This window comes from Plecotus auritus, assembly GCF_963455305.1.
Source record: "Plecotus auritus genome assembly, chromosome: 9".
Classification (NCBI taxonomy): Eukaryota; Metazoa; Chordata; class Mammalia; order Chiroptera; family Vespertilionidae; genus Plecotus; species Plecotus auritus.
Genome location: NC_137783.1, coordinates 121,021,519 through 121,043,364, shown reverse-complemented (window position 1 = coordinate 121,043,364; position 21,846 = coordinate 121,021,519). Strand labels below are relative to the sequence as shown.

Sequence of the window (21,846 nt, the reverse complement as noted above, 5' to 3'; positions counted from 1 at the left end):
TACTTTTTCTTTTGCCCTTTTTAGTGGTTGTCCTAGAATTTGCCTTATAGCATAAATTTACAACCAACCCAAGTTACTTTCAAATGATACTATATTGCTTCACAGATAGTGCAAACCCCTTATAATATAAAATATTCTTAATTTCTCCAGCTTGTTCATTGTGTTGTTGTCATTTATTTCACTTATACACAAGTATGCATAAGTATATTTATAGCTATAAGTATATGAAACTGAATACATTGTTGTTGTTTTGAACAACCTGTTATCTGTTCGATCAATTAAGAATAAGAAAAAAATAAAACTTTTCATTTTACCTTCACTTATTCCTTCTTTGATGCTCTTCTTTTCTTTGTGAAGATCCGAGTTTCTGACCTATATTATTTTCCTTCTCACTAAAGAACTTTTTAAACATTTCTTGCAAGGCAGGTCTCCTGCTGGCAGATTCCCTCTATTTCTCTTTGGCTGAGAAAGTATTTCTTCTTCACTTTTGAAGAATAATTTTGCAGGATTCAGAATTCTAAGGTAGTGGTTCTTTTTTTCTCAACACTTTAAATATTCCACTCAAATCTTCTTTGTTTGTTTGTTTGCATAGTTTCTGAAGAAAAGTTTGTTATAATTCTTATCTTTGTTCCTTTATAGATAAGGTGTTTTATTCCCCCTCTGGCTTCTTTTAGGATTTTTTCTTATCTCTGATTTTCTGTAGAATAAAAGTGATATGCCTAGATGTAGTGTTTGTGACACTTCTCTTTCTTGATGTTTCTGAGCTTCTTGGATCTGTGGTTTGTTGTCTGATATTAAGTTGTGGAAATTCTCAGTTGTTATTGTTTCAAATACTTCTTCCGTTCTATTCTTCTTTCTTCTCCTGGTATTCATATTACGTGTATGTTATACCTTTTGTAGGTGTCCAACAATCCTTGGATATTCTGATCTGTGTTTGTTTGTTTTTCAGTCTTTGTTCTCTTTGCTTTACAGTTTTTGAGGTGTCTGTTGATATATCCTCAAGCCCAGAGATTCTTTAGCTGTGTCCAGTCTGCTAATAAGCCCATCAAAGTCATTCTTCATTTCTGTTCCAAGGTTTTTTATCTCTAGCATTTCTTTTTGTTGTTGTTGTTTTCCCTTAGGGTTTCCATCTCTGTGCTTACATCACCCATCTGTTCTTGCATGCAGTCTACTTTATCCACTAGCGCCCTTGGCATATGAATCATGGCTGTTTTAAATTCCTAGTCAGATAACTCCAACACCCTGCTATGTCTGGTGCTGATACTTGCTCTGTCTCTTCAAACTGTGTTTTTTGCCTTGGGGTAGACCTTTTAGTTGTTTGTTGAAAGCTGGACATGATGTGCTGGGTAAAGGAACTGAGATAAATAGACCTTTAGTATTGTGGTGGTGAGGTGTGTGTGAGGGGTGAGGGAAGACTTCTATGGTCCTATTTTTAGGTCTCAGTCTTTTGGTGACTTGAGCTCCTGCACTGTGAACATCACAGGTGCTTCTCAGTTTCCCCCTACTCCTTAGATGAGACAGGGTGGCTGGAGGGCTGGGATTGTGTGTTTCCTCCCCTGCCCCTCCTGTAGGTTAGGCCCTGATAAAATAGTCCTTATACATAAGCATGCATAAGCATATCTATAGCTATAAGTATATGAAACAGAATACATTGTTGTTGTTTTGAACAAACTGCTATCTGTTTGATCAATTAAGGGCAGGCCTTGTTGAGAACAGAAGGCTCTGGCATATTAAAAATGATTCATTTTTCTCCTCCCCCTGCCAGAAGTGCAAGGGAATTTTTCTCTGATATTCACTGTGAGGACAGACGTGATGGAGCTCCTGGAGGTAAAACTCACAAAAGTTTTGTTCCCTTCCCCAAATTCACCAGCTGGGTGCCCCTGGAGATTTTAGCTCTCAGAATTGTCCATGCTGAGCCTTTAGTAATCTATCAGTTACAGTTTAGGCTTCCTGCCCTGGTCTGTGGAGGTTTCTGGTCTGATAAATTGTGATTCTCTGTACCTTCCTATCTGTCTCTCCCTCTGATAGATGTTAAAGAGTTGATTTTTCCAATCTGTTTGGCTTTATACTTGTTAAGATGGAGGGACAACTTCCAAGCTCCTTACACAGGATGGGACCCCAAAAGCCCATACTTTTAATACTAGTTTCAACCCATCTTTCCCCCACCTTTTTGTGATGCCACCTCTTTCTTATATAGAGTGATGATACGATTTATTGTCAAACAAGAATGGAAAAGGCTCTTATTTTCACTAGAGGCCCAGTGCATGAAATTCGTGCACTGCGGGGGTGGGGAGTCCCTCAGCCCAGCCTGCCCCCTCTCATAGGCCAGGATCCCTCAGGGGATGTCCTTCTGATGGCTTAGGCTTTCTCCCCTTTGGGAGCGGACCTAAGCTGTAGTCTGGCTTCCCTCTGTGGGAGGCGACCGGGCTGATCAGGGGAAGGCACCACCCCCATCACCCCACTGCTGCTGCCACTGCCAGCTGCCACAGTCGCCAAGGTGATTTCATTAACACAGACTCCAGTTCCTTCACCACAAAAAAATGACAACTTTCTTTAGGCATTTTCAAGATGTCTCTTTCATAGGATATGACCTTTCTTTCTTTCTTTTTATCCTCACCTGAGGATATTTTTCCATTGATTTTTAGAGAGCGGAAGAGAGAGGGAAAGACAGAAACATCAATGTGAGAGGGACACTTTGATTGGTTGCCTCCTGCATGAGCCCTGACCTGGGCCCCGGCCATGGAGGAGCCTGCAACCTAGGTACATGCCCTTGACCAGAATCAAACCCGGACCCCGCAGTCCGCAGGTCGAGGCTCTATCCACTGAGCCAAACCAGCTAGGGCAGGATATGACGTTTCTTAGCCCCTCTAGCAGCAGCTCTTCGTTTTTTCCTCCAGGAGTGAGGTGGGAAAACCCTAGATCACCTTCTTGAATTCTTATTACCCAAGTTACCAAGAACACTGCGAGTGGCAAATAGGGAGCTTAGCCAATGAGCGGTCAGAAAAGGTGTTTCCTCTGCAGCTCACATGCAGAGGCAGGACTGTTGGCATGACTCAGCTGGCAGACCCCACTGTGTGTGTCTGCTCTGGGCCTACTCCAGCCGTGTTGCAGCAGCTTGGGCAGGCCTCTCTGTCTCCGGGCCTGCGCCACTTGTGGCTTGCCTCACTGCGCACGCAGTCCCCTCCCACCCATCTGCGCACGCAGCTTCCTCCTAAGCAGGTCGTGACTATTACGGCGTCCCAGCTAATTTGTATATTACCTCTTTATATAGAGAGATTTTTCTGGGACAACAGGCAAAACAGACTTTCCCAGGCAAATGGAACATACAGTGTGTTCAATGTAATCGTGTACCAAGTTCCTAAACACTCATGTTGTTCCTGGGAGTGTAATATATTTTAATACCTGGAAGGGGAAGTCCCTCTTCCTTGCTCTTCTTTATCAACATTGTGTTATCTGTTTGTGGCTCTTTATTTTTAGAAGCTCCCTTACCTCTCTGTCATTTTATCTTCTGACAAAATCCCAATCCTAGATGACCTTCTCACACTTGTGCAGCACAGGGCTGCTGGACAAAGCCCATGATAAGGTCAATTATCTCCTATATTAATTGACTCCTAGCCTTAAGTCTGCCCTGTCACTTTCCCACTCTTGACCATGATGATTTCAAATCTTCCCACACCTCTCATTGTATTATTTTGCCTCTTACTTTACAGGAAACAAACAAAACCAGAGGTTATCAGACATAAAGTCCTTCATTTTCCAATCTGCATCCACCTGACCTTCTTTATTCCTGTTATAACAGAGGGGCCATACTTTTTTTTACATCTCTCTGCTTTGGTTCCATCCCTTCTTCCTGACTCTAACAATTACTCCTTTTCTCCCCTCCAGATTCAACTTTTGCCCCAACTAAATTATTCCCATTAGTCTTTTAAGCACATTTGAGCCTCTCCACTTAAAAATTGAGAGACACTCAGTTAACCCTCATCCCCTTCTGATTATGGTGTTATCTCTCTTCTCTCCATCATAATGAAATTACTTGAAGGAATTGGCTATATTTACTGTCTTCATGTCACCTCCAATTCATTTTCAATCCAATCCCAAGGTTTGCAGATACATCACACTATCCAAACAGCTCTAGCTAAGGTGACCCCTGGCTTTTTTAATATATATATTTTTTCATTGATTTCAGAGAGAGGAAGGCAGAGGGAGAGAGAGATAAAAACATCAATGAAGAGAGAGGATCACTGATCAGCTGCCTCCTGCATACCCCCTACTGGGGAACAAGGCCAGGCGTGTGCCCCAACTGGGAATTGAACCACGACCTCCAGGTCCATACATAGATTGACACTCAACCACTGAGCCACACTGGCCAGGAGCTGACCCGTGGCTTTTGCAATGTTTAACCCATTAGGTACTATGTAATCCTTGTTCCTGAAACACTCTTCTCCCTTGGTTTCTGTGCCATGGCTCCTTGCTGCTCTTCTCCCCACTTCAACTTTCTTGTTCACTCTTTCTCCACTTTCTTTGACTGCTCATCCTACTCTACTGGCTTTTAAATTGGAAATTTCTAAAGTCTCAGTCCTGAACCCTCTCTTGTTCTGACTTTATTCTTTTTTTAAAAATATATTTGTATTGATTTCAGAGAGAAAGGGAGAGGGAGAGAAAGATAGAAACATCAATGATGAAAGAGAATCATTGATTGGCTGCCTCCTGCTCACCCCCTACTGGGGATCGAGCCCACAACCTGGGCATGTGCCCTTGACTGGAATTGAACCTGGGACCCTTCAATCCGCAGGCTGAAGCTCTATCCACTGAGCCAAACCAGCCAGGGCCTGATTTTATTCTTTCTCTATAGGTGAACTCATTTGGCTCATGCTTTAATTACTACCTCTGTGTAGATAATTCACAAATTTATATTTCTAGTCTTGGCTGCTTCTCTGAGCTCCAGGCATGTATCTCCAACCTTCTATATTCTACTTGCATTTCCTCTCGGATCAAAACATCTCAAATCCACCTTGTCAACAACTAACAACGATCTTCCCTCTAACCTGGTCCTATTCCAATTGTACAAGTCAGAAATGTTGGACATCATCCTTGGCTCATCCCTCTATTTCCAAATGCTTCCATTTTACCTTCCAAATAGCTCTTGAATTTCTACTACCATCCCTACTACAACCCTAGATGAAGCTACATCATTTTAAATCTCAAACAATATGAAATTATCCTAACTAGTCTCTGTACATCCTCTCTTGCCTTTCTTCAGTTTGTTCTCTACACTGCAAGCCAAAGCAATCTTTTGAAAACACAAATATAACTAGAATATCTCCCTTTTTAGAACGATTCCACCGCCTTTTATTGTTTCCAGAATCAAGACTGAATCCATACCAGAGCTGAGTCCCTGCCTTTCTGCCTCTGTAGTCTCATTGTGCCATCTCCCTCCTTGTTTTCTGCTCTTGGCTACGCCGGTCTTGCTTTCTTCTGAAGCTTAGTCAGTTCCATTTCCTTCTTCCCTCCCTTCCTTCCACCTCCCTCCTTTCCTTTTTCTCTTCATTCCTTTCCTCCACCTCACTTTTCATTGAAAAGCCTTCCCTGTCTCCTTTCACTGTGGCAATTCCCCTTCCTTCTATGTTCTCATATACTCATTCCTCTCCATTTAGACTTGATATCACACTTCTCATTTTACACGTATTTGTTTAATTCCTTGATTAACATCTACTTCTCTAATCATCTGTAAGCTACACGAGGATAGGTACTGTCTCTTGGTGTGTTTCCCCCCCTATTGTTTCTTCAGCACTAACACCGTGCCTGGCACATAATAGGTGTGCACTGAATAACTAGGTGTACTGCCTCTTCCCTTTGGTTGCAAGATTCCTGGCTCTGTGCCTTGGTCGCACTCTCTGCCCAGTTCCCTTCATTAGACAACTCCCTGGACTTCCTTCTGACTTTAGACTTTGTTTTCCTAAATGATTACTAATAAATGGCTAGCATTTTTGAGCAGTATCTATTAGCCAAAGACTTTACATATATTATTTTCATTCCCCTCAAACCTTATTAAGTCTATCCTTGAAGAAACTACTGTGATGCAGATGGGTTCAATAACCTGTCCAAGTCCCATGGTGGTAGAGCTAGGCATTAACGTCGGCCCTCCATGGCTCTAATGCCTGTGCTTTTTTTCCTACACCATAGTCCCTCCTAACAGTGTCATCTCCCTTATGTTAGGTAAGAATTTTCTCTCTAGCCAGGCTTAGTCCCATAGAACCACACACAATGGCCCAGCCCACAACAACAAAACATCCCGCTCCAACACACACATAGGTAGTTGGTAAATGTAAATAGTAGTACTTTTGCTTCATACTTTCTTGAAGAGTACTTAGATTCCCTTCTGCAGCTTTGTTGGGGTGAGGGTGGATTTCCAAACAATGGGATTTTCTTGGACTTGTACAGTGGCCTCCAATGAGGACTCCCTTTACATAAAGGTTGTCAAAGAGAACTCTCTCAGGGGCCACTAATCCTAAATCTTTTATTATTATTATTATCTTTATTGTTGTAAGTATTACATAGGTCCTCCTTTTTCCCCCATTAACCTATTCTAGCCCGCAATCTTTAAAATCTTTGGGAGGGTTCTGGGAGAGTACATTGGGAAAACTAAAGGGAATTAGAATTTAATCAACACCTACTATGTGCCAGGTACTTAACAAGGTCACATCATTGAACTCCTGATGGGAATAATTATTACCATTTAACAGGTAAGAGAATGAAGCTGAAGTGATCTGCCCTGAATTCTGACCCCAGGCTATCTGAAGCTAAAGCAAGTGCTCTTTCCAGCTGCCTCTGGCAAAAATTCCAGTGGGCGATAACACTAAGGCCCTTGGCCCAGAACTGAAACCAAGAAGAATGTTTTCCAAACCATTAAAGCCTAGTCAGGTAAATACTGGTAGAGTTGTTTATCCACAACCTCAGTTGCCAGATGGTGATTAAGTAATGAACAGAAGGGGTTGTTTCCTCCAATTCAGAGAATGCTTCCAAAGTTGTTTGTTTTTCAGAAAATATCAGCTTCTTTCCATAAACTCTGCTTCTATCAGAACCTGCTCTTGTGCCTTTCCCCAACCCCCAAACGTCTCCACATGTTAGCCGCCAACTAAATAAAGTTCCTTTAAAAAGCCTTTACCAATCATTTCATTTATTTATTTTTATTTTTAAAATCGACTTCAGAGAGAGGAAGGGAGAGGGAGAGATAGAAACATCAATGATGAGAATCATTAATTGGCTGCCTGCTGCACACACCCCACTGATATTGAGTCCACAACCTGGGCATGTGCCCTGATGGGTAATTGAAGCCAGGTTCATAGGTCAACACACAACCACCGAGCAACACCAGCTGGGCCCTTTACCAATCATTTCAATCTGTGGTTTATTTTCTGAGGATCTGAGACAATTAAAACATATTACAATAGGGGGTTGTGTCTGGTAGCAGCATTATGGGTGATTTTTATTTCCTTTCTATGCTTATTGTCTTTTCTAAATTTTTTACAATAATGACTAATTACTTTAAATGAAAAAGTTTCTGATTTTTTTAAAGGACTTCATCACAGCAGTCCATGGGTAACATTTCCATGTTTTTACTGTATGCTAAAATAGACCTTCTCAGGTTAAGTTTAAGTTTAAAGTCGCTTGGGAGAGATTTGCTGGTCAAGCCAGCTGCTTGACTCCCAGCAAGCAAGAGAGTTTAAGGACCTGCAACTAACTGGTCCCCATCCGGCCAGATGAGATAGCCAAGACCCAGGTTTAGACAGGTGGACAAGGTTTTATTTCCAGAATTCTTGGCAACCTACAGTTAAAACAACTAGTGTGGCATCTGGTCATAAATAACCTTTTCAAATATTAGAGACGTTCTAAGCTACCTCATCAGTATGACTTTAAAGACTTCCAAAACTTTTCATTGATCACAATCTTAGTCATGAATCACATACCAAACTATTTGAAAGCTGCATCATGACCTACATTTACCCTGGTATTTTACTCTTCCCTCATCCCATTTATGGCCTCACATTCTTTAGACTTGAGTACACAATACTTATTTCCTAATCTAATCTTGCTTCCCCTTTTCAACTCTGATCTGGATTGTCTCTCCTAATAAGTTGTCTCACCCTCTCTGGTCCAACAGACATAAGCCTCAGGAGATGAGCCTAAACAGCGTTAAAGTACCAGATGAAGTTCCAAGCGTTCCCAAAAATGTGTGGACTGTGAGAGTCAGACATCAAAGAGAATACTATCCACAAATCCATGTAGGTGGCCTCTTGGACATATGTCTTCAGGAAAGAGAGCCTGACATAGAAATCAGGGCTAGTGGTTAGGGTCAGGGCTCCAGCTCCCACATGAGAAGTGAGGATAAGTCATATAATTGTAACAGGAACTTGAACAGCAGCCACAACAGAAAACGAACTGGCCCCATGAGCTTGAGCTTGCAGCAGAGTTGGCAGGAGAGGGTAGGTTTGGCAGCTTGGGCCTTGGGAGAAGAAGGGATGTCTGCTAAGGGGATGTGCGGTGTGAGTGACAAAACAACTCAGGAGCCCAGGGGTCAGTGCAGGGCACCACAACCAAGGATGCCTAGGAGGGGGGCCACAGTTTTGCCATGCAAAATATGCCTTATGGGATATTGATTTTAAGATTTTTTTTTAAAGTAACAAAAGAATCAGGAAAACCTTTGACCTTCCCTCTGACTGCCTAAGAGGAATTTAGATGGAGAACCTGCTCCAGGAAAGGAGGTATCATCGTAGATAGCTATGGTTTATTTTAATCTAGTGTGTGAATGACAGAGAGGAACCTAGCAAGGTTCGTTTGTTCAAAGTCCTCTCTGTGGCCCAGTGCTAAAGATGGCCCTTCAAACATTCATTTACCAAACATTTGCTTTTCCATCTCCATGTGAATTGCCTTCTTGACCCTTGAAGTTCCAAACCACCCTCCTCCCCTCCCCCTTTCTCCTTAGCTCCAGAATGGCATCTAAACCTCAACTGCACAATGCCTCTTTGGGTCTCATATTTGTATGGCACACCCAAATGGACATCTGTAATGACTTTGGATATTTTCTCCTGTTAATCTATCTCATGTTAATTTGATTATTAGCCTGCCCAGAAAATTATTTTTCATGTCCCCACACCTATCAGGTATAGTGATATGATAACTCTCAACTGGGGTCAGTGGCCGCTTAAGTCTTTATTGATCTTAATAGCAGGTGGGCTGAGTCTGAAGGAGAGGGCATCAGTGCATCTAAATAAAGATTGTTGAGTGAGAGAGGGTACGGATGTTGATAGGGACTGGGGTGGAAAATGTGGGAAGATATGTCCTACGGCATCATCTTTGTACATATTTCTTCTCTAAGGTTTGTGAGTAGTGGTAGAGTAGAAAGTGCATGAATGTTTGAGTCAGGTAGGTTTAACTAAATCTTGGCTGATATTTTCCAGTTTTATGACTTTGGCCAAGTCACCTGACCTGTCTGAGTTTGTTTTCCCATCGGCAAAATGAAGATAATAATACCCTTATTGTTCTGTCAACAAAAGAAATACATGAGATTGTATTTACAAAGCATATAATGGGTCCTCAGTATATTATAGTTAGAGGAAAGTGGTCCCCCAACACCTTAGTCTAATTGTATTAACACAGGAGAAAGGCACCCTAAAGAGAAGAAGCAGGAATACTGTCTCAATGGAGGAAAATTAGAAAACAGTGAAGCAAAAATTATGAAACAAACATTGCTCATAATTATACTACCCCCAAGTTAGTTATTAACATTTTGATATATATCTTTTCAGATTATGCATATACCAGTACATACACATATCTGCAATTCTAAAATATACGATTGTACTATACTGTCTTGGAATCTGCTTTGCACTCAATAACACATCACGAATATTTTTCTTTTCTACTTAATATCTCAATAAAATATTTTATGGCTGTGTAATAGCCACAGTATGGATTACCCACATTTTACCTAACAAACCCTCAGTATGTTGGACATTTTGTTGTTTATAATTTAGAGCTATTATGATCATTCCTTATGGCTACATTTCATATCTTTAATTTTATGGGAGTAAAGTTAATTCAGGTTATTATTGCTGGATTTGTCCAGGAAGGGATTTTGAACAACTTCAATAAAATCTGAGAGAAAACCCAAAGAAAACAATCCCAGCAATTAAACTACCTCTTTCTAGTTTCCCGTTGTGTATTTTCTCAGTCTGAAAATCATGGGAGGAAAGACAGCTGCTTTGTCTTTTATGAAAGAGCTTTCAATATCGATTTTTAAAAATTAAATAAGGATTTTCTTCTTTATTGCTCTAAAGAGTAAGTGCATTATAGAAAACTTTACAAAGACAGAAAGGTAAAGGGGAAGAAATCTTCCACTGTTTCAATCATTTTGGTTTGTGTGTTTCCTTCTAGCCTTTTCTCTATTTATACTTCGAAATTTGTGAACAGTTGTGTTCATATTGTGTGCATAACTTTATGTCTTGTTTTTCATACTTGGAGCCTCCCGGTTTTTCCAGGTTTTTCTAATCTTATCAGAAACATCCTTTGAATGTCTGCATTAGCTGCATTTTCCAGTTTAGCTTTTGACAGTGGTCCCTCTTGTAGGCTGTGAAGATTTAGGCCCAAAACTTGTCCTCTTTCCCACAAAGTCCTACAAAGACTCTCACCTCCCAACCTCATATCCCCTCACCAAAGTTTGTAGCATCCCTTTCTGCACTAGCATCTCTTCCAACAGGTTATTTTCATCTTTGTTACCCCTTCTGCTTTATATTCTCTCTCCCAGGTGTGTGCCCCCCAACTCCCTGAAAGCCTGCAAAGGTGGTCATGAGCGTTGTAGGTGGCCCCTCTGACACCTCGCCCTGGGCACATGGCCTCTGATCCACAGAGGTTGAGTCCCAAGAGCTAATGGATTGTGTCCTCCCTCAACAGCAGAGAAATTCTCCAAGTTAAATGGGTTGTTTCCCATAGTGAGAGCAAACACAGCAGGCCAGCCTTGGGAACAGGGCTGGAGCAGGACTCATGGGTGCTCTGAGAGGCTAATAATGGTCCCCTTTCAAAATGATATTCTCTAAATATATGCCCAACATTCATTTGGAGGAGAGGCTGAGTGCTGTGTGTGGGAAGGAGGCAGGGAAGACTGCTGGCTCAGCGCTCACTCACTCTTTATTGCCCTGAGCAGGTCAGCTCCCAGCCATGAACTTGCACACCTCACCCAGCATCTCAGGGGCCTGGAAGGCAGGCTAGACACCATCTCTTGACTCTTAAGTGCTTTCAGAGATTTTTCCCCCCTAACAAGAGGCAGGTGAACATCCTGGGAGAGCCTACCAGCTTATTTACTAGTGAATGACTGGCAAACTCCTTAACCTTTATGGAAGGAGTCTTCTTCCCTGTAAAATGGGGGATAATAACAGTATCTAGTATCTACACCTCCATGGGCAGGAAGGTTTGAATGAGTTAATATATGGAAAGCAGTTAGAGAACTTTTTGGCACAAAGCTACCACTGTGTGTATTATAATCACTGTGGGTCCCTTATAATAGTAAATATTAGCATCATTCTCTTGTCATGTTCGCTCTCAGTAATTCTGGTAAAGATGGTTTTCCCCAACTCATTACATTTTCAGCGATGTTTTAATGCTCCTTACAAATTGGTGTCCTGGAACCAGCCCAGCTGGCCTGCACCTAAATCCAGCTTGGCTTGGGAGCCTCAAGTACAATGGACAGGTTCCAGTGTCAGTGTGTGTGTGTGTGTGTGTGTGTGTGTGTGTGTGTGTGTGTGTGTAGGGGCCATTGCCCAAATACTCTATCCACAGTGTAGCCCTTATTTAAAAAGAGAGCCTCATCTTCCAGGTGATGATTGGGGGATTCTAAAAGGTAGAGACGAACTTTGGGGGAATTGGTCATTTACCAGGGGTAGGTAATCCTCAGTAAGAAAAGAGATATCTCACCCTAGCTGGTTTGGCTCAGTGGATAGAGCCTCGGCCTGCAGACTGAAGGGTCCCAGGATCCATTCAGGTCAAGGGCACATGCTGGGTTTCGGGCTCAATCCCCACTAGGGGGCGAGCAGGAGGCAGCCAATCAATAATTCTCTCTCATCATTGATATTTCTATCTCTCCCTCTCCCTTCCTCTCTGAAATAAGTAAAAATATATTTAAAAAAGAAAGAAAGAAAGAGAAAGAGATATCTCCTTTAAAGGAATCAAGAAGAAAAGGAAGAATTCTCCTTCAAACCAGGTGAAATATGCCTCCTGGGGTAGTGAAGGGAGTAGGGTGTGTGGGCTTAGGAGCCTAGCAGACCTGGGTCCGATTTCTATCTTATTCACTGAATGAGCTTGAATGAAGTAACTAACCTCTCTGTGCGTCAGTGTTCTTATCTGTAAAATGGATATGTCATGCTGACAAAAGAAGATGCTCTGTGTACAGTGTCTAGCAGAGTAGCTGGAATCGTTGGGTGACTTCCTTTGAGTTCTTAAAGTGACAACCAGAAAATAGACAATGCACAATCATAGCAATGACACTACCATTTACCGGTACAAATCCATACGCTGTGTTCTTGCTAGCACTTCATCTACATTATTTCACATAATCATCGTAATAATCCTGTGAAGTAGGAATTACCCCCATTTTACAGATCCAGAAACTAGGACTAGGAAGCGGGGAGCCTGGGCTCATGTCCCCGATGAGTAATCACTGGACCTCTCATTGCCCCCTTGTCTTCCACCTGGGGAGATGATGTCTGTTCTGACTCAATGCTAGAAAATCACTCTGATAAACAGGTTTTAAAAAAATAAAACCATATAACTGGGGAATGCTATACTAGGTAACCTAATGCCTAGGATATAAATCAGCCTTTTAAGTTTTATATTGCAATACAGTTGAAATGTTTAATAATTATTGCCAGGGAATGGTATAATGGAGTACTAAAAATGAGTAATTGAAAAGCCCATCAAGGCAGATGAGGCATCTTCTCACTGAATTGCTTTTGAATACTTTACATAATTATTTCATTCAGATTTATGATCAGCTCAGCAAAATGTGTGCCTGAAGTTGTTATTTTGTGCTAATAATACATTTTGGGATGGACGGATGAAAGTCTCTTGTACATGAAGGGGGCTTGCAAGGGTTTGCTTTCATTTAGCAAAGGACAAAATCAGGAGAGAAAATTCAGTTTGCTGAGACCCCTCCATGTCCTAGTCACTGTGCTGAGGTTTGTATATATTAACTATGTCGGTGCATTTTAAGTCCATTACAGTCCTGAGGGAGGACTATGTTTTCCATCACACCAAAGAAACCAAGGCTCCAAGAGATGGTGACATTTAACCAGATTCACCAGGCTCATAGTGAACTCATACCTGGCAGTCTGGCTCCAAACAAGGGGCCTTCCCACCATATCTCCAGCCTCTGGAAAGACCCTGTGGGCCCAGAGAAGGCTTAGGTTTTTGGGAAGAGGATTCCAGTAAAGTCAGGTGCAGAATAAAACCACGCCAAGCCAGGTTTTATTTGCAGCCCTGGCTCCTCAAATGAGTTGATCCTTCACCCCCACTCCTCTTTCCTCATTCCTTCATTCTTATAATGTCAGCACCTCCAGGTGGAGAGGGATCCAGACCCGTCTCCAGGAGAGACGCAGTTTCCCATGGACTCAGCCTCCCCACCCTGCTCAGATCATCTGAGGCTGTGAGCTTTATCAAAGGCACAAGCTTATCAGCTCGCCTCTCCAGAGAGCCCGCAGAGTGGGAGTTCTTGGCAAACTGAGTTCACTGGTAAGTGTGGACAGATGGCTGCTTGGATGAAGCTGCAACCTTTGTTTCTGGTCGGGCCCATATGTCAAAGTGGCCCAACATGAGGAAAGTGGGGAGGGAGGAGGAAAGGGTGGGGCCATCTAACAGGCAGGAAAAATAATACACTCCTTTTACATTTAGGAGATTGTAGATAGAATAAGTGCACTCTCCAGATCTCTCCACCCTGGCCTAGGACAATGACGTTTCCAGCAGAAGATGGATTTTTCTCCTCAATTCCCAGTCTCCTTCTGACCCTGATGCTTGGCTGTACTCTAAGTCAGCAGACATCAGCACAGAGTCAGAATGGGGCCCCCTTCTCCCACACCCCTGGCCTTGAGAATGAGCTAAGGTTCTGCTGAGGGTTAAACAGGTCCTTGAATATCTTCATTCTCCAGGATATAAAAGCATGTTCGAGTTCTCTCTCATTTTAGCATGAAATTGGCAGACTTAAATCTTACTGAATATGGTACATATCTGTGAATTTCTCCACCCCACCCCACTCCTGAAAAGCCAAATTTCAATTATATTTTAACAGTTAGAATCTCTCTTAAAAAGTGGATTGATGGGAACTCTCAGTGGCTATTTGTCAAACACATCCAATGTGGTTACCAGCCGGAGGGTGGTAGGGGGGGAAGCACTGAGTGCAAAGGAAATCAAATACCTGAGAAGAATGTGTTTTGTCCTTGTGAGCCTGAAGGTGGAGAGTTGGGGAAACACACTGATGGAGTCATGCAGAGAAGGATGCTGGGGTTCCCCTCTCCCATAGTGGGCGTGTGAGCTGGGTGCAGTGGGAGGGAGCCCAGAGCCCGGCGCATGCCTGGCTGAGGAGCAGGAGATATGAGTGGTCCACCAGCTGATGGATAACAGGAGGAAGTGCTTCCGGATAATTACTAGGAGCTGGAGAATCAGCTGTTGTTCTGTCAACACAATGTATTGTAGGAGGAAGAACAGTAATGGGAAGGGAGTGGGGCTGGCAAGAACAAAGAAAGAGAGAGAAACAGCAAAGGAACTCTGACGGAGCGCTCATCATTGGCCTTGGACTGTGGTAAATGTGTCTATGTGTTACTCACCGATGCTCTGAGGTCCTCACACCTTCCCAGACACTGTTCCCACTTCTTGTTGCAGGACTAGCCTCTGTTAGTGGTCTCACTTTACATGTCACTTCCTCTGGGGAACCTTCCAAAAGCCCAAGGCCTGAGCCATATGTGCTGTCACCTTCCTCATCAGCCAGTATCCTTTATCCTTGCCTCTACCAGTGCTTCTTCGTATCTCCCCCCGACCCCCAACCCGAACATTAGAACCACCTGGGAACTCTGTGAAAACAGTGAAGCCTGGGCTGCACCCAGACCAGCTGAATTAGAAGCTCTGGGAGTGGGGCCAGGGTATCACTGAAAGGAATTTTTAGGGGTAAAATAGGCAGGTTTAGGGAGTTTTCAGAATCAGGGGCTCCATGGGGGAGGAAGACATAGTTGGTTGGGGGCTTGGAGCTGCCAAAAGGCATACATTCACAGAGAACAAAAGGTGCCACAGGATAAGGGGAAAGGAAGCCATCCATTCACAGAAAATAGGGGAAAGCCACAGGGTATGGGGAGAAAGAGGAAACAAACTTTCACAGAGGACAGAGAAATGCTGACAAATGGGAGAAAGAGGAAAACAGATTTTCAAAGGAGATAGAGAATTCTACCACTGAAATGGGAGAAAAAGGTGGGGCCGTGCGGGGGGTGGGGGGAGAGCACGTGGGGTTTGAGCTTTGAGGCTGCTATAGTGACCTATCAGAAGGGAATACCAAAAAACAAAGAACTGCAGCCTTTAGAAACCTTAGAAAAAAGGGGCTTAATGGGCTCCCCCTTTGGGACTCCCACCCCACGTAGGAGTCTGTATTTGTTTCCAATAAATTTCCACCTTTTCAAATACCACCTTTTGTCTGTGGCTTCATTCTTCAAATCCACCTGGACAAGAACCCAGGAAAGAAATCACCCTTGCATCCTGCTCAGAAAAAAAACCCACTCGACTCAGTACTGGATTTTTAAAAGGCCCTGGGGGTTTAGATGGACACTTAGGATGACATCACCTTGAATACTATCTGAAAGCAGGGGCTTACTTTGGTGTTCCTAGCACCTAGCACTGTGCCTGGCACGCTACACACACTTAATTAATCTTTGCAGAATGAATCAATTAATCAATTAAAATTAAAGAGGTATTACTACTACCTTTTTAGAGAACAGGACATTGGATTCATGGAGGCAAAATAGCTGGCCCATGGTGGCACAGTTGCTGTAAGAGGAGGAACTAGAGTGCCAGCCCCCTGGGACAGGGACCTTGTCTGCTGTATTGCGCTCTGCTGTATTTCCAGTGCCTGGAGTTGGGTCTCAGACAGAACAGGAGCTCAGCACATGTTCATTGACGAAAGACTGCACCTTATTTCTTTAACTTTAAAAATCAATCTCTTTCCACTATATCGCGCTCGCTACCAGCTCTGCCTCTGCCATTACCTATGTGGCTTTGCACAAGTCACTTCTCTGGATCTCAGTTTCCTAAAATCAGGACATTCGATGAAATGGCCTCTACAAGATTCCTTCCAGTTCTAATCACAGCAGACTGCCCTTGTTACCTCTGCATTGTCACTTTAAGGGTGCATACTAGTATGCAGCTATTATGCCAGCACCTTCTGCACACAGCACCATCTTATTTGTTAGGAGGTCCCTCAATAGCACCTTCCAGTCATCTTTCCACACTTCTCTTCCCTTCTTCCCTGCTTCCTGCCCCTCTTCCCTTTCTCCCTCCTTTGGCAAGTATTTCTGGTAGGCAGGTGGTGGTCAGCACGAGCTGGCCTTCATCTCCTGGTCAGCCCTCGCTCCAAAGAGCAAATCCATAGCTGAGAAAATGTGGTTATTAATTTCTCATCCCTCTAAATCCAATTCCAGAGAAAAGCAACACTTTGTTGATGTAGTTGTAGCCCAAAAGAGGAAGGGAACTTGCATTTGTTAAGTGTCTGCTGTTACACACTTGGATCTTCATCCTGTTGTCTTATTGAAGCCGCACCTCTGATTGCCTGGCAGCTGTTCCCCTACAATATTTCTCTCCAGTGCCCCAGGGCACCTGAACTCCATAGAACATGGCAGCAATGCCCCAACTAATCTCTCTGCTTACACACTGAATTCCTACAACCCAATCGTCCCGCAACAGCCAGAGTGCATCAAATCGTGCCACTTCCTGTTTAAAGACTTCCAATGGCTTTCCACTGCACTTAAAATTGCAACTTCATTTAATAGTGACCCCTTACATGTGGTTTCTCTTTCCATAGTTTTAGTTACCTGTAGTCAACTGCAGTCCAAACATATTAAATGAAAAATTCCAGAAATAAACAATTCATACGTTTTAAATTGCCTGCTGTTCTAAGTAGCATAATTAAAGCTTGTGCCATCCCAATCCATCCCACCTGGGATGGGAATTATCCCTTTGTCCAGCATATCAACACTGTGTACACTACCCACCCATAGTCACTCAGCAGCCATCTCAGTTATCAGATCAGTTGTCCTGGTATTGCCATGTTGTATATACCCTTATTTTATTTAATAATGGCCCCATAGCCATTCACATAACTTTTTTTTACATAACTTTTATTACAGAATATTGTTATATTGTTCTGTTAGTACTAGTTATTGTTAATCTCTTGCTGTGCCTAGTTTATAAATTAAATTTTATAATAGGTATATGTATAAATATATCCTATATAATAAAAGCCTAATATGCTAAGTGTCTGACCGATCATTCCACCGTTCGACCAGTTGCTATGATGCACACTGACCACCAGGGGGCAGATGCTCTGACTGATAAGTTAGCTTGCTGCTGGGGTCTGGCCAGTCGGGACTGGGCAAGACGGGCCAGACACACCCTAGAAGAATCCGCATATGGGGAATTTAGGCCCGATCCCTGCAGGCCAGGCTGAGGGACCCCACCAGGTGCACAGATTCATGCACCGGTGGGGGCCCTCAGCCTGGCCTGCAGGGATTGGGCCAAAACTGGCTCTCTGACATCCCCTGAGGGGTACCGGATTGCAAGAGGGTGGTTCTTGGGTGAGCACCCCAGAATCAGGCTCCCTCCTCTCTGGTTCTGGTGTGTCACCCGAGAACTGCAGCTGCCAAGTTACTGCAGCTCGGCAGCTCCCGCATTGAGCGTCTGCCCCCCGGTAGTCAGTGCGCATCATAGCTACCAGTAGGACAGCCGAACGGTCAGCCGGTCGGCCAGTCACTTAGGCTTTTCTATATATATAGATATATATTCAGTACTATCCTTGGTTTCTGGCATCCACTGGGGGTCTTGGGGACAGATCCCTGGGGGTAAGTTCCCCACCTGATCTAGTCCTTGCCAACTCCTTGGACAGCATCTCCTGCCACTCTTAGTCTCACCCACCACACTCCAGTCTCTTAAACATAGCTCTGCTCCAGAGCCTCTGATAGTTGCTTTTGGTTGTCTCCACTCTACATGATCCTACCCATAGATCTTAAAGAGCCAGGAAGGAAAAGAGTGGGAACAAATTTAGATATGCATGAGACTTCGTGGCAGCTGGTTTTCAGGTGAACCAACATGAACCTGCTCTTAGCTTTGCTCCTCAGTGTGCTGCTGCAGGAAAGGTAGAGGAAACAACTCGATAAATTCTATGGCTAAAGTCAAAGGCATATGCAAAATGTGGTAAAGAACCAATACCTGCCTTCTCTTCACCTTTTGAGAGATTTCAGTAATTCATACCTTGATTTTTTTAGATGGTCAGAAATAGAAGTTTTAGCTTTGGGAGAGGGAAGCTAGAATTTACTGAACCATGTGCCAGGACTTTTAAACATGATTTTATCGAATCAGCAGAAATCAGTATTATGATTCTATGTGGCAGAGGAGGAAACTGAGGTTCAGCGGAGTAAAGGATTTCCTGAGGAACACACAGCTTTCTTAATGGACAGAGCCAATATCCTACCCAGCTATATGTGATCCCAAATCTCAGCCTCTCTCCCCTGCCACCCCATCTTTCTTCCTTAAGCACATCCTTTCTTCCCAACAAAATCAGCCTCAGAGTAAACAGCAATATATGAGTAAGCAATGATTAAGATATAAAAGTGAGAAAAGGCTGTTTTCCAAGAGCACATTTGAAGCCTCCATTTACCTGTGTTAATTGTAATATCTTAACAACAAGCTGTTCTTAAATATTCATTAATTAAATTGGATCCCCTAAGGGCCTGTACTTGAGAGCTCAGTTGGCCAGTATTCGGAATTCCTGAATGTACTTGAAAATAACCAAATGGCTTTTTCTCCCAAAGCATTCTCTAGTTTAGATTGGTAACCAATTCAAAATGACTCTGTTCAATTAGTGCTTTTTCCCGTTATTCTTCTGACCCATAAAGTCAAACTTCAACAGTGTCATAGGCTGAGCCTCCCACTGGGCCCTCTTTCTAGTTGTGTTGCCAAAAGAACAATCCTGCTTTCAATAATAGAAACAACAATCAATGCTTGCACAAAAGACTTAGGGCTTCCATCAAGATGGCAGTGTAGGCAAATGTGGTACTCACATCCTCCCACATCAAAAATACAACTAAACTACAGAACAACCCTCATTCAAACTGCCTGAAATCTAGCTGAACAAAAGTCCTACAGCTGAGGATATAAAGAAGAAACCACATTGCCACTGGTAGGATGGGCAGAGATGAAGCTGGGCTGGCCCCACACTGATATGTGGCGGGTAAAAATCAGGAGGGATATCTCGGCTGTGGAGGTCCCCCCTAAGGATCAAGGGATCCCAGCCCCACGCCAGCCCTCCCAGCCCAGAGTTCCAGTGCTTGGAAGAGAAGTCCCCATAACTACTAATTGTAAAAAACAGTGGGGATTGTGGCTGAGGGAGATGGAGGGCTGCTGGAATCCCAAAAGTTCCTCTTAAAGGGCCCGTGCATGGATTTACTCAGACTCACTCCCTCTGAGTTCCAGCACTGGGGCACCAGCTCTAAAGGCACCAGGAACATACAGGGAGGAACTGAAGTGTCTGGCATCTGGGTATGAGATTTATCAGCATGATCACTTAGTAAGTTATATAATGTTTAATTACTGGGGTATATACCTGAAACTAAAATAATATTGTATGTCAACTATAATTAAAAAATAAAATGATTTCAAAAAAGACTTAGGACAATGGGAGATGTGGATGAGTTCATTATACCCCTAGTCCCTTTGTTCTTTACAACTCAAGGGCATACTGGTCAGTGAACTGTAGAAAAGCAAGTCATGCTACACAAGAGAAATGAGTTTCGTAGAGACCCAAATGAGTGTCCTCTCACAACACTTTCATTTACATCAGAAATATCCACATCGTTCAATTGCTGGAGGAAGAAACCAACACCAGCACAGGAATTGGGAAACATAGGTCCTAAGGAAACATGGGAAACTCGACCAGTCTGGGCATTCATTTGTTCATGTAAATGATTCAATGTCACCCAAATCCCCTGCAGTTCTAAAATATATGGTTGTGCTCTCAGATCCAGCCAGTTTGGGAAGGGCCGAACAGAAGCAGGGATTGGATTCTAGTGCTTCCGGGCCTGCTTTCCTCGAATGCTGTCCCCATCCTAGAAAACTGCAACACCCATGTGACGACTGACAGAGAGCCCCCAGCTCAAGTTCCTCCTCCCTGGGGTCATCCTGGGCCTGGTGGGTACAGCACTGTTACGTCTTTGAAATCTTGTTCTATGTAACTTCCTCCTGAACATGACTTCCTACTTTTCATTCATTCATTCATTCATTCATTCATTGAACAAATATTTATCACCTGTCTGCAATGTGCCAGATACTGTGATATACAGTCGTGAACAAAACAAAATTGGTACTTGCCCTTATGTGGTTTATCATCAGCCAGGTGAATCAGACATTAAAATGCATTTGTTTGAAAGGTAAGAAATACATAAATGTATAAAGTAGAAAATGAATTATTTCCATGATTCCACCTCCCAGAAACTAAAGTACTGTTTAACTGTAGGGTCATATTATCTTGCTATTTTGTAACTTTACTTTTTTCCTCCTAGCATCTCATAAACAGCTATTTCCATACCCATAGATCTACCTTATATTTTTAATGCTGCATAATAATGTATGCCAGTCATATTCTATGTATTTCATTTGTATAGATTTCCTTAATTGTCACCATAGCTCTATGAGTTGGTCCTAGAATTTTCCATTTTATGGCCAAGGACACTGAGCCCCAGAAAGCTGAAGTCAAGCAGATGGTAAATGGCAGAATCAGAATTCAAGTCCTGACCATCGGATTCCAGAACTTCAGCTCTTAGCTCCTGTGTCTAGTATTCCATTGCCAAGATGTACCCTCATTTGTTTTAATTAATCCTGCATGATGAACATTTAGATCAATTACCCCTGTTCTTTTGCTATCATAAACAAGGCTGCAAGCAACACCCTTGTACCTACTATATCAGCCTACATTTGTCTAATTCTTCCTATTGGATTAATTCCTAGAAGTGAAATTTCAAAGCGAAGGGGTATGAGCATTTTACACTTTGATACACATTGCAAAATTGATATAAATGTGGAATTAATTTGCATCCCCAACAACTGACTATGGTAGAGATGCCATTCTATTCTCAACCCTTGGCACCACTGAATTTGCTCTGGCAGTAGCCACTGTCATCTCTCATCGCTTCCAAATCTGACAGCTCTTTACAACCTCATCTTGCTCAAAGCTCTACCACACGAACCGCTGCAGACATGCCCTCCTGGAAAGTCTTCCTGGGCTTTTCTTGGTGCTCTCTTCTGGCTCTCCTCTTCTATTTCTCTGGGACGTGAAAAGTCTTCATCGCCCCTCTTCCCTATATGAATGCCATGTGTCCATGGAGTCCTGGGTTCTCCCCTTTTCTTCTTGCTCTAAAAGCCTACACTCCCTAGTGTGGCAGGCAGGCCCCATAGCCATTCCCTCCTATTTCTTTGTTAAAAGGACCCCAATTTTGTTCAAGGCTTAAAGTGTTCAGCCCCAAAGGATGAATCATGAAATCATGGCTGTCCTGTTCC

General features: G+C 43.1%; 1 protein-coding gene across 2 annotated transcripts in view; it reads right to left on the bottom strand.

The window, feature by feature from the left end:
- Positions 1-21,846, bottom strand: part of SPON1 (spondin 1) — a 266,856-nt gene that overhangs the window by 203,432 nt on the left and 41,578 nt on the right. The window contains exon 1 of one of the 2 annotated variants that reach the window (XM_080687618.1): positions 315-1,159. The exons of the other annotated variant lie outside the window; for it this stretch is intronic. The gene's annotated coding sequence lies outside the window, so the exon portion shown is untranslated. Of the gene's footprint in view, positions 1-314; positions 1,160-21,846 lie in introns of those variants that run through there. 2 annotated transcript variants of the gene reach the window in all.